The 13,494-nt window shown below is 41.1% G+C and overlaps 1 pseudogene; it reads right to left on the bottom strand.

Moving 5' to 3' along the window:
- Positions 1 to 13,494, bottom strand: part of LOC141265248 (collagen alpha-6(VI) chain-like) — a 341,127-nt pseudogene that overhangs the window by 35,039 nt on the left and 292,594 nt on the right.

Genomic DNA, 13,494 nt, shown 5'->3' with positions numbered 1-13,494 from the left:
CTTCACAAGGACTCAATAATACACAGCCTTCTTTATCCTGAATGGAGATGGAGGGGGAAAGGGTGTGATGAGGGAGATAATCTCTATGATAGGCTTCCTTCCAGCCCTTATCTCCCTGGCCGATAATACTCCACACTGTTAGCTCAGGGAATCTAACTGACCTTTGTTTAGCTTCCCTCCTGACCTGAATTCTGTTCCCTTGCCTACCTTTCTCTTCGGCTCCGGCCAGACAGTAAACAACTTCCCCACAATCCTCCTGGGGTTCTCTCTCTCACACTCTGCAACAGCACTACTTCTGCATGTCACACTCTTCCCTCCTTTTTGATTAATAATCTGACCAATTCTGAGACAGTGGTGAAAGTTGGATAACTTTATATACAAATTGGCATTGTGAAATTGGTATAACGTTCATAAACATTGATAACAACCTAATCTTGTGACCTTTTTCTTGTAGGATGCCTGTGAGAAATAAAACAATCAGCATCTCTTCAGCTGGAGCTTTTCGTACGTCTTCAACCAGCTCGCTCTCTCTATGCTTTAACAGTTCTTTGTTTCTACAAAGTCTTTTAAGGAAAATCAAAGCATGAAAACAAGCCTTTCCACCAGGCAACATCTTCCCTCTACGGATTTTCCCTTTTGATAGTTGTTGAATAGACCGGGGGTGATCTTGTTCTCTCGCTTTTTTGGTGGTTTCCACCGTCAATGGACACCACAATGGTGTGTCTTCCTCCTGATAAGCTTGTACTGCTTGGGTAGTGCTCTCAATTGCTTCCAGACTGACTTCCTCTGAGCATTCTTGCATGAACTCCTCAGGCTCTAGTGGCATTTTTGACAATCCGTCAGCATCCGTATTGCATTTTCCAGGCCTGTACTTGATGCTAAAATTTAAGTCAGCTAGTTCAGCAACCCACCTCTGACCCGTTGTATTCAGTTTGGCTGTAGTAAGGACATAGGTCAAAGGGTTGTTGTCCGTGTATACCTCAAACTCTTTGCTGTAGTAGAGATAAGCCCATTTCAATGCCAGGAACTCCAATTTTCTGGAATGTAGATGGTAATGCTTCTCGGCATCTGTCAATGTTCTAGAACCGTAACCGATGACTCTCATTTTTCCATCTTGATGCGGATACAGGGCAGCTCCCAGTCCAACTTGAGAAGCGTCACAATGAAGAACAAATGGTAAATTGAAATCAGGATATCCCAAGATGGGCGGTTTTACCAGGTAGTCTACTAGTTCTTCCAATACCTCCTGGTGGTCTGCTGTTCAGAGAATGGGTTGTTGGGACGAAACTGCATTGTTTCTTTTAAGCCCGGTCCTACCCGCGTTCTTCTTTTTCTCCGTGGGTGTTGTCTCTGTCGTCCTCCCCAAGAGGAGGTATAGTGGGGCAGCAATCCTGGAGAAGTTCCGAACGTAAGTACGATAGTAGGAGAGGAATCCTAATATCTGCCTCAACTCCCCTACGATAGAGGGCCGCTTGTCTTTTAAGGCCAGTACTGGAGCGATTTCTGCTGGGTCCATGGTATATGCTTTTTCGGACACAATTTTCCCTAGAAATTAGACTTGTCTTTTGAACTGTTCACACTTCTTTGGGGTTAACTTAACTCCGTGTTGTTGATACCGTTGTAATACGGTCCTCACGTGTTCAACATGCTCCCCGAAGGTTTTGCTGTGTACCACATTGTCATCCAAGTACGGCTGGCAGATATCGTCCCTCAATCCATCTAAACATGTCTCCATGCTCCTCTGGCATTCTGCTAGAGCTGAACTGAGCCCAAACGGTATGCGGATCCACTCATATAATCCCCACGATGTGATGAATGCTGTCAAGGGTCTACTGGACTCTTCGACAAGCCCTTGGTGGTATGCCTTAACCTGATCGAGGACAGAGAACCAGGTGCTTCCTGATAGGCTATCCAGCATATCTTGAATCTTTGGTATCGGGTGTCGATCGGGTACTGATTTTCAGTTTAGTTCTCGGTAATCACAACAGAGTCTCAATGTAACACAGACAATAGGAGAGGAATACGACGACTTCAACTTTTGGACTCAACCTCCGTTGATAAGATCTTGTAAATATTCTTTCACTTCACAATGTAATGGTTTTGGCACAGACATGTAACTTCTGGTTACTGGGGTTGTGTCTTTCAAATTGATTTTCAAATGCAACGACGGGATACAACCTATATCAGAGTCATCTTTGGAGAACGCATGACACTCTTCTCTCAGCATCTGTTTTGCTACCGCTAGATCTTCAGCACACAAGTGTTCCAGGCATACTGGGGGATCCCAGGACCCCAAGGTGGGTTGCACAATTTCCTCCCCTGGGCAACTCCTGTTCCTTGGTGGGGAGACTGAATTCACTGTAGACCTCTGGGCTGGTCTCACACTGGCTGGATATGCCATTTTAATGGTTTCGATGTGACCTAACACAGTCTTTGGATCCAGTCTAATTTCGTGTTTTGTAGTGTTCATCACCGGTACTGTCAGTAGAGCAAACCCACCAGTCGGAATCGTAAGCACAGTCTCACCTTGAACTAGGCCTTCCGGAAGTCTGAGGAGTATTTTGGCATGAACATTCTTTTCTGGACTTTTCTTCCCGGTTCTACCCGGACTCCACACTCCTCACCTCCATCATTTGGTTTGCAGGGATGATGGTTGGGCGCAAGCCTACCTTGACTTCTATTAGGTCCATTGTATTCTGTGCTTTCTTTACTCTATGAATCACGTTTTCCACCACGGCGTTGGGTATGGCGAGCAATATGGCGATTGCATCCACCACCAGCACCCCTGCCTTCTGTTTCATGATGACCTCACTGATTACATTATAACCCAGGATAGAATCCTCTGCCACGTTCTGATCACTGGTCATGAGAAAAGGTACCAAAAGCTTGATAATGTTGCTGTTTTTCGTGGCCTTGAGTTGGAAAGTCACTTCCACCCAGCCTATGAAAGGGATTTCGGTCTGGTTGACGGCTTTGCCGTGGAGTTCCACTGGTCCCAAGAGTTCTTTTAGTGACCGAAGGCAAGTGTGTGGCAGGTAGCGCCTTATCCATTCTTCATTTAAAAGGCTCACTTGGGCTCCTGTGTCCCACAATGCTTTTACTAGGAGTCCATCTAGCTGGCACTGTATAAAGCACCTTTCACCAATTAGGCTGATGAGGCTATCTTTACTGACCGAGGAATCCTCCTCCCAGGAGTCCATCATTTGACCTTCGCACTGGGCATTAAGTAACTGATGCCCTGTCTCTCTTGCAGCAGGAACACACATGGGGATAGTACTGACGCAGCCGTTTTACCTCATGCGCCGTTCTGGAGTTTGGTGAGATTTGGATTTGCTTCTGGGGCTTCCTCCATGTCGCGGTTACCAGTTGCCCCGTACAGGTAACCTCCTGTCTTTTAACCCAAACGACCGTGACCATTGGCATTCCTTGGCATAATGTCTTTCCTCACCACATCTTAGACAGTACACACACACCGTACTCTGATTTGATGAACGGCATGCTTCACAAGCCAGGTATCTTCTGTTTTGGAACCCACTCCTGGGTCTGAGGGATACCGGTTCTGGCCTGGAACGAATCAACTTTTTTACCTCAATCAACTTGGCTCACAGTTCTCCTATTACTTCCTCCCAGTCAGCGCTGGCGGTCCTCTCTTTCGTTGATGATTTAAGGTTCCCTCTCGGAGGTGGCACAGGAGAGTCTCTATGATGATCTTCGGACTGGCCACGGGGGTCTCCAACTTCAGCTGACTCATTTTGGTGATTTTAGGAGCAGAGCCTTTCTTTAACTTCTGTTCGCTCTCTGACTCCAAACTAGCAGCCTCATTCATTTTTTCAATTATGACTTCATTCAAAATGCCAAGATCTTCTAGGTACAGTTTCAGCTGCAACTTGATATCTTTGCTGATTAATCCTGTTCCCAATGATCTCAAGAACTTCTTCTGGACTAGTCCAGCATCAAACCTCATAAACATGTATAAATACATCAGGGGGCAGTACAGAGATCTCTCCCATGACCTGTTTATACCAAGGATGGTGACAAAGATGAGGGGGCACACTATGCGTCTGGAGGAAAGGAGGTTCCTGCACCAGCATAGAAGGGGATTCTTTACGGTCAGAGCCGTGAGACTCTGGAACTCTCTGGGAGAGGAAGTGGTGATGTCCAACTCACTTAATGAGTTCAAGAGAGGCCTGGACGCCTTTCTTGAGAACAATAAAATTACATTTTATGCTTAGTTAATTAATCCAGGGATTTAATCTGACTGCCAGATTGGTGTCGGGAAGTGAATTTTTCCTCAATGATGTAAATTGGCCTATACCGCATGTTTTTTTGTTGCCTTCCCCTGGATCAATGCTGCGGAATAGCTGCAGTGCACAAGAAATAGGCTGAACTGGATGGACGCTTGTCTATTTTCGGCCTTATAAACTATGTAACTATGTAAACTTCTCTTCCGCTTCTACATCTCTGGATGCAAACAACAGTCTATCCTTCAGTTCAATTGCTCTGAACAAGAACCTTTGGGGTGATTCATTATTTTTCTGTGAGAGGTTAATGAGTCGGTGGAACAATTCTGAAGTACTCTCTTGTTTATAGTGCCCTTTTAAAATCATCTTCAGCTGTTGCAATGTCAATTGACTTTTCATTTCTAGCATACTACGGAAGTTCAGTCCTGGGCTGATCGCTTTCACCACCCCCTCAACGATCTCATCTGGCTGGTAGCCTTTCTGTAAGCCTACATTGATCTGATGCAACAAGTTCCTATAAGACAGTCTCTCTTTCTGTTCACATTCTCCAATCTGTCCCAGGATCTTTAATTCTTTCCTCATGGTGATTTGTGGTGTTAAAGAGGACTGTCTCCCTGATTTACCTAACCTGAGCAAAGGTCCTGTCTGAGTCTATCACTCGTTCAGAGGTTTTGGTCGATTCCTGCAGGGCTGTTGTTAGGGCTTTCAATTGTTCTTTCAATTCCTGTAGTTCAGTTTGTGGATGGAGATTCCCGCTTTTAGGAATTGGTGTCACCCCTCCATCCTTCAACTTCAACCTGGTTAAAAACCATGTTAGTTCCTGGAGGAATGTCCCCATGATGTCTTCAGCTTCTTTCTCCCCAGCTCATGCATTTTTGCATTAATGGCAGCTAACAGTTGCCTGCGGTTGTGTGCTTTGGAAATCTGTTTTACTGACATCTTTACATGTTCTGCTACTGTTCTCAATTCTTCACAAGTTAACTGAAGAAGCAGCTCACTAATTCTGTCCATTTGTATTTCCACATCCATTGCTGCTAGTGAGTTTTTCTTTAGGGCTGGTCTCCTTTAAGTGGTGTAGCAGAGTTGAGTTGAGGTGCTGTGCTGCTGTGTTTTTCCAGACACTTTTCCTCTTCTCCCTCTACACCCTAATTCCCGCTCAGGATTCCCCATACGGGCCACCAATGTTACATGCACGCTGCCTAAGTTCAGATAGGGGCGAGACCGGTTACATGAGTTCGTTGGAATCCTGGGGAAACCGTTACTCAGGGCGACCATAGGCTGCAGCTCTCTCAGGCACACAATAGATTCAGTTGCTGACCAGACACATCTGACAAGGATCTTCATAAAAGGTAGAACAGTAGCATTTAATGAGGCACAGCCAATGCAATGCAAATGTCTCTTTGAGCCACAGGCTCCAGTAATAACAGTACAGTCTCCTTTGCAGCACAGCAGTACACAGTCTATTATCTGGTAGCACAGTACAGCACAATTTTAATGCATACACAATCACAGGCTTTTCCTTCACAAGGACTCAATAATACATAACCTTCTTTATCCTGCATGGTGATGGAGGGGGGGAAGGGAGTGATGAGGGAGATAATCTCTATGACAGGCTTCCTTCCAGTCCTTATCTTCCTGGCCGATAATACTCCACACTGTTAGCTCAGGGAGTCTAACTGACCTTTGTTTAGCTTCCCTCCTGACCTGAATTCTGTTCCCTTGCCTTCTGTCAGATACAGATTATAAGCCACCTTTCTCTTCCGCTCCGGCCAGACAGTAAACAACTTCCCCACAATCCCCCTGGGGCTCTGCTAAAACACTCCCCTTCTCCTGTGACTGTGTTAACCCCTCTAGTTGCTGGATGCTTTTAAAGCAACAGCACTACTTCTGCTTGACACACTCTGCAACAGCACTACTTCTGCATGTCACGCATGTTAATTATTTTACTGGAAAATATAATGGGATATAACCTATTTTTTCCAGTAAATTTGACAGAACCTGCACTGCAGATGTAATCAGGAGCCTAATCTAAACGGGATGTTAGGTTAATACTTAACATTCCTTGTTTAAGGTTTGCAAATTGGTAGTGAGATAAAAACATTTTTTGGAATACTCTTGGTAGTCGAAAGGGGGTGAAAGGGTTAAATAATTTAGCTCAAATTTCTGAGGGTACATTCTAATGTGCTGATTCATTTCATTCTGGCGACAGCCATCACTTGCGACTGCATCTGCTATACAGACTCATCTAAGTCATGATGAGTTCAATGACAACTGCATAAATCTCCTTCTAGTAGTGGCTGCAGTCATGTGTGGGTAGTGCAGATGAGCAATTTTTTTTACTGACCGAATCTGCATGTGAAAAAAAAAATCACAGCACACACTAGTTTCTTTCGTAAATGGATGAAACTCGGTCATTCTAGTCTATAGGTACACCCAAAAAATCGGATGCCGTAACAAGCCACTGTATAGCATCCAAATTTACAAATACATTGCACTTCAGTAACATGGGAAACGGTCTTGTAAACGATTAATAACTGCTGCTGTAAAAAACGGATTCTATACGGACTGCACATGGAAGACAAGTGAGAAACAAGTTGTCTGAGTTTTCTGGGTGAAACTCTGAATTATTTTTTTGATGCCCTTGTGTGAACCTACCCTCTGAGCAAGTGTTCTTGCCCTAGAGGGGACCAAGTTATTTTGCACTTTGTAAATATAAAATATACAAATTATCTCTTCAGAGAGAAAGAGAAATGGAACTCTAGCGCCACCTATTCAATGTAGTAATCCTAAAAGTCAATATCAACCATTTAAGGAGCCTTGTCACATTACTTAGGATAAGAAGCCAAACCTCTCACCCAGATAAATAAGCCCTCCCTCAAAACACATGTCTGCAAATAGAGTTCCTGGTTTGGCTTCTTATTCTAAGTCTTGTGGAAAGGCTTGTTAAAGGGTCGATATTGCCTTTTAGGATTGCTACATCTAATAGGTGGCACTAGAGCTCCTGTCCTCTTCCTCTGTGAGGAGGCTGTTTGCATATTTCAATTTCCATAGGATCATTACATTGCCTATGAGTCTCCTTATACCCACATGTCACTCTCCACAAGGAGAAACGTTACTTCTTAAGTTTTTGAAATAATTATTGTTATACTTCCCTTTCTAAACCAAGTATTGCCAAGAATGTTTAGTTAGATGTTTACATGTACTTACATTTAACAGAATTTAGAAATGCCCGGGTAAATCTGGTGGCATATTCAAAATTTGGCTTGTGAACTTCACCGAGCAGGAGCAGGTGATGTTCTGTGGGAGAGCTCGGAAGTTCCTTGAGTTCAGTATTATTAGATGTTTTACCAATGAAAATTACAAACAGAGCAAAACCTTGACACTTGGCTTCTAAAGACGCTGCCTTCAGAGTTTCTTTATCCCACTCACTTGTCTCTCCAGATAATATCATGATAATGGCCTTATTTTTCTTTAGGTCCGATGTTTTAGCCATGATGTTTTCAAGCATCCATTTCAATGAATCCCCAAACACAGGTGGATCTTGCAGACGGTGGGTGTTTTCCCGAAGATGTCTCTTCATACGCTTTGTGTTACTGTATGTTGAAAAATCAAATTCAAGGTATGGTTTCCCTTGAGTGCCTGAACTAAAGCCAGGGGGCGCACTACTGACCATGGCCACTCGAGAACCAGTCTTTGGAATATCAAGTCCATCAATCACTGCACTGATGAAACTTCTTGCTGCTTCATATTCATCTTGATTCATGTTATAAGAACTATCCAGGAGAAAACCTACATCCATAGGCCCCGTCAGTGCAGAATTACTTTTCCCACACAATGTACTTGGTTTACATGTATCTGAAATGGAAGACAAACAATTAGTAATATTTTTTTTTTTTTGGGGGGGGGGGGTGACAAAATTGGAAAATGATTCTACAATATATGTCATCTAGATAACAGCCCTTACTTGCTACAGTATAGGAACCTTATTCTGAATCATAGTCTGACAGCAGTTGCGTTGACCACAGGATTATTACAAAATATAAGAACAACAAATGCAAATACATAAAGGTAAATTTTTCTCAAATGCAAATGATAATGCCCCGTCTCATGCTGCACATAACACATCTGCATCTCTGGCTGCTATGGGCATAAAAGGGGACAAACTTATGGTGTGGCCCCCATGCTCCCCTGACCTCAACCCCATTGAGAACCTCTGGAGCATCATCAAAAGGAGTGTCTATGATGGCGGGAGGCAGTTCACATCTAAGCAACAGCTCTGGGAGGGTCTTCTGTCCTCATGCAAAACAATTGGAAGCAGAAACCATCCAAAACCTGACAAATTCAATGGACGAGAGAGTTCAGAAGCTCCTTTCGAACAAGCGGTCCTATGTGCAAATGTAACATCTCCTAGAATAAGGTTTTGAGTTGAAAACTGTTTGATTTCAGTTTGTAATAACCTGCTAATGCTTATAATTTCAAAAATGACCATTTTTTTGTTCTTTATTAAAATGAAAAGGTTGAAAACTCTGCTGCGCATAATAATTTGTAACATGCATTTTGAGTTCAGTTTGAGTATTTTATTTTTTAAAAAATATACTGTTATCATAGGCAGTTTGTACAAAAACCTTTCAATTGTACTCTAATAGTTATTTGACTGGAAAATTACAATGACTGCAATTCATATAGGAAATTTGGGAAAATCTGAGAAAATATTATTTGCATAATAATTTGGAACACAGTGTAATTTGAGAAACAAAATTCATATAGGGTCACAGATTTGTGCATTATAACCCAGAGGCACATCATTTGGTGGCAGAAAGTCAAATAGGAAATAGAACATCAGACAAAAATGAACAATACTGTACACAAGACCAAAAGTCAACCAGTCTCTAAAAGCATGTGTGGAACCAACCTAAACTAGATGGATTTGGTTGTATATGAACTTAGAAGATTCTTCAGTAGAGGAGAGATAAGGACAAACCCTGCAGTCACGGTAGCTCGCTGGAAGATTTGATCGTTAAAGCTATGTAGGTACAAAAACGTATTGTTCGTGATCCATTTTGATATATGTCTATTATAGTCAACATCTGGACACAAAAAGAACACGGAAAAAGAAGGCCCACAAAGCAAAGAAATTCAGAATTTTTTGCATATAACAATGTTTATAAATCACCCTTAAGACATTTGTACAATCTTTTGAATATCTTATTTATTTTCATATAATCAGTCACATTCACAGCTGCTCTTTTGGACTCACCGTAACAAAGGGTGCACGTTAGTAAGGTTTGTACTTGTGGTTCAAACTCTTTTGCAGTAATCTCAAACAACTTAAATGTCCCCGAGTCATCGATCTATGGAAACATTACAAAGGTGATTTCAAAATCAAGTGTAGTTAAGTGGAATCTCTAAGTATAAACACCATTTTACACTTATGTACAGTAATTATTATCAGTATTATAGTGCGGAATGTCATGTAAAGTTGCTTGTCCTCGTTATGGCGGTTCCTATACTATGGTGAGAGAATGCCATAGTTTCTCAACATCAGATCATTATACTGTAAACGGGATTCTAGAATGGAGATTACAAGAACGAGCTCTGTGCTGATGTTGAGTTACAATGGAATGTATGAAGAATTCAGCTTTGAAACCTGTGAACAGTGAATGATGATCTGAACTATAATACAGTCTGTATCACAAGCAATGTGATATATTTTCAAAATTAGGCCTTATGCACGTGGCCGTATTTCGGCGTTTCGTGGTCCTCTGTAGAACTGTAATTACATACAGAGGTATTTGTTTGTCACATTTGTGGAAAACAAATCCACTGCATGCCATTTTATAGAGGTATTTCCCACTTAAAAGAATTGCTTCTAGGGCGAGACAGCTCACAGATATGTAACAAAACAGAGCATCATATGGTGAAATGTAAAGTGTGCATGGAGCCTAGAATATAGACTATGTCATCCATCTGCTAAGGTCCTCAACCTAATCTTTAAAATTAAGAGACCACAGCACAAGTTAATGTTAAGTATGCAGTTTTTATATTTTATGATGGGAAGTAGAGGTATTAAAGGGGTTTTCCAGTAGTGAACAACCCCATCCTAAAATAAAAAAAAATACATACTCATCTCCTGGACCAGCAATGTTCCTGTGGTGTCGTCACTTTTGCCCCTGGAATGTTTCCGCTCTGATAGAAAACTGAAAGACTACAGCTGATCAGTCTAGGGACAGAGGGTCGATATTGCAGGGACAGCGCTGGTCTAGGAGGTATTAAGTGTTTTTTATTTAATTATGGGCATTTGAGTCATTGAGAAGGGATTTTCAAACAGTGCATAATAAATCTTTGAAGTCCCTCTACAGTTTCAGTGCATTATGTCTTTCCTAACCACTGCTTGGGCACGGACCTGCAGTTCAGTCCCTTTTTTTTGAGCGACGGTGCTTCAAGTTTCTATCATGTAAAGTGCTGCGAAATATGTTGGCACTATAAAAATAAAAAATTATTATTTATTATTATTCCTACACAGCAATTGGTGAAGAGCGCTTGATACCTTTATTCTCCGGATGTGGTCTCAGAGGTCAGACAAACACTAAACTTAATGTTATTGTATATCTTGCAGTATATTATAAAATGGCAATGCCCCATTAATAAGAAAAATATGGCAAAGTGATGCATATATCTTATGGATTGATCCCTACAATAAAATAAAGTCAAATTCTTACTGAAAATGCTCGTTTGATTGCAGGTGCAGGAGAAAAGGAAATGACTGCAGGTATAATTCCAAGAGCGTTGTATTCCATGGCGGCTGTGCTGATTGCTGCAGGGTCTTCACTACGACCATTGCTGAAGAACACTGCAATTCTCCTTACAGTAGCTCCTTGGAGAGATCTCTTGAACACATTTCGGGCCACAAATCTCATGCAGGCTCCAAGGTCACGACCTTTATTAGAACTTTCCAGAGATATGTTCTTTATTGCATTCATCAATTTATCTTTGTTTTGGAAGTCAGAAAACCTCACCAGATAATTAGTATGCTCGTTACATGCCATCACGGCCACTCTTGCCCCAACTGGACAGTTACCTTCCCTAACGGTTATATTTGTCATAATGTACGTGACAATGTTGATAATTCGTTTAAACAAGGGCGGTTTAACATCACTTGACATGTCCAAAGCAAAAACCAATTCGGTTGGATAGACAGGACAGCTGTTTTTTCCTATGAAAGTAAAAGATCAGCAGATTCACATTTGCAGTATTCTTCTTTACATTGCATCGAAAAAAAAACTAGGAAGAAAAACTTCACCAAACAATTTCTAATTGTTTTGTCTCAGATGGGATCTTCTCTGGGTTACGCTCAAGACTAACCATCGTTTTCATTATTTTCCATAAATTAATAGTTCATGGGAAGATAAGAAACTTTACAATATATCTGCTTCTTTCTCCTATTGGACTGATCATTTATTCTCACAAATCCAAGTTCACAGGTAAATTCTGTATTCAGTGAATACTGATTTTCCCATTACTGAAATAGGAGATGGCATTTGCTGCTCATAAGATTGAATGGAAATGAAAGGTGGAAAATGGAGCAGAATGTCTAACTCTTTATCTTCTCCCTCCTTTTCACTTCTCTCTACATAGAATTTTAAAAGCAATGGTCATCTCCATAATGGCAAACATCAGACTTCACTGAATACAGACTTTACCCATGATTTGAGAGTGAATGATCAGTCCAGGAGGAAAAAGAAGGAAGCAGATTCCACTGATAAGATACAGAATATTATAAAGTTACTTATTTTACACGTACTATTGATTTCTGAAATAAAAATTAAAGCGACGGTTACTCTTTAAAGCAGGAATAGTGTGAAAAGCTTTATTAAATAGATCTCTCCAATGCCATATATCTACATTAAGTCTCAGTTATGGTGTTAGCCTTTATGAATTCAATTATTATTATTATTATTAATAATAATAATAAACTTGTAAATAATAAATATATCAAAGTTTAAAAATGAAGGGGAAGCAATAAGAAGAAAATTGGTAGATTACATTTCTAATAAATGAAGTATAAATAATAAATACATATAATGCAAGTGCCTATAAACAATACCCATATATATATATAAATATATATATATATATGTGTATATATATATATAAATAAATATATATATATATATATACAGTATAGACCAAAAGTTTGGACACACCTTCTCATTTAAAGATTTTTCTGTATTTTCATGACTTTGAAAATTGTACATTCACACTGAAGGCATCAAAACTATGAATTAACACATGTGGAATTATATACTTAACAAAAAAGTGTGAAACAACTGAAAATATGTCTTATATTCTAGGTTCTTCAAAGTAGCCCCCTTTTGCTTTGATGACTGCTTTGCACACTCTTGGCATTCTCTTGATGAGCTTCAAGAGGTAGTCACCGGAAATGGTCTTCACTTCACAGGTGTGCCCTGTCAGGTTTAATATGTGGGATTTCTTGCCTTATAAATGGGGTTGGGACCATCAGTTGTGTTGTGCAGAAGTTAGGTGGATACACAGCTGATAGTCCTACTGAATAGACTGCTAGAATTTGTATTATGGCAAGAAAAAAGCAGCTAAGTAAAGAAAAACGAGTGGCCATCATTACTTTAAGAAATGAAGGTCAGTCAGTCCGAAAAATTGGGCAAACTTTGAAAGTGTCCCCAAGTGCAGTTGCAGAAACCATCAAGCGCTATAAAGAAACTAGCTCACATGAGGACCGCCCCAGCAAGGGAAGACAAAGAGTCACCTCTGCTTCTGAGGATAAGTTTATCCGAGTCACCAGCCTCAGAAATCGCAGGTTAACAGCAGCTCAGATTAGAGACCAGGTCAATGCCACACAGAGTTCTAGCAGCAGACACATCTCTACAACAACTGTTAAGAGGAGACTTTGTGCAGCAGGCCTTCATGGTGAAATAGCTGCTAGGAAACCACTGCTAAGGACAGGCAACAAGCAGAAGAGACTTGTTTGGGCTAAAGAACACAAGGAATGGACATTAGAGCAGTGGAAATCTGTGCTTTGGTCTGATGAGTCCAAATTTGAGATCTTTGGTTCCAACCACCGTGTCTTTATGCGTCGCAGAAAAGGTGAACGGATGGACTCTACATGCCTGGTTCCCACCGTGAAGCATGGAGGAGGAGATGTGATGGTGTGGGGGTGCTTTGCTGGTGACAGTGTTGGGGATTTATTCAAAATTGAAGGCATACTGAACTAGAATGG

This window comes from Phyllobates terribilis, unplaced genomic scaffold (genome assembly GCF_046119375.1).
Source record: "Phyllobates terribilis strain yellow unplaced genomic scaffold, ASM4611937v1 Scaffold_4__5_contigs__length_816908805, whole genome shotgun sequence".
NCBI lineage: Eukaryota > Metazoa > Chordata > Amphibia > Anura > Dendrobatidae > Phyllobates > Phyllobates terribilis.
The sequence above is the reverse complement of the archived record's forward strand: the minus strand, read 5'-3'. Positions and strand labels throughout refer to the sequence as shown.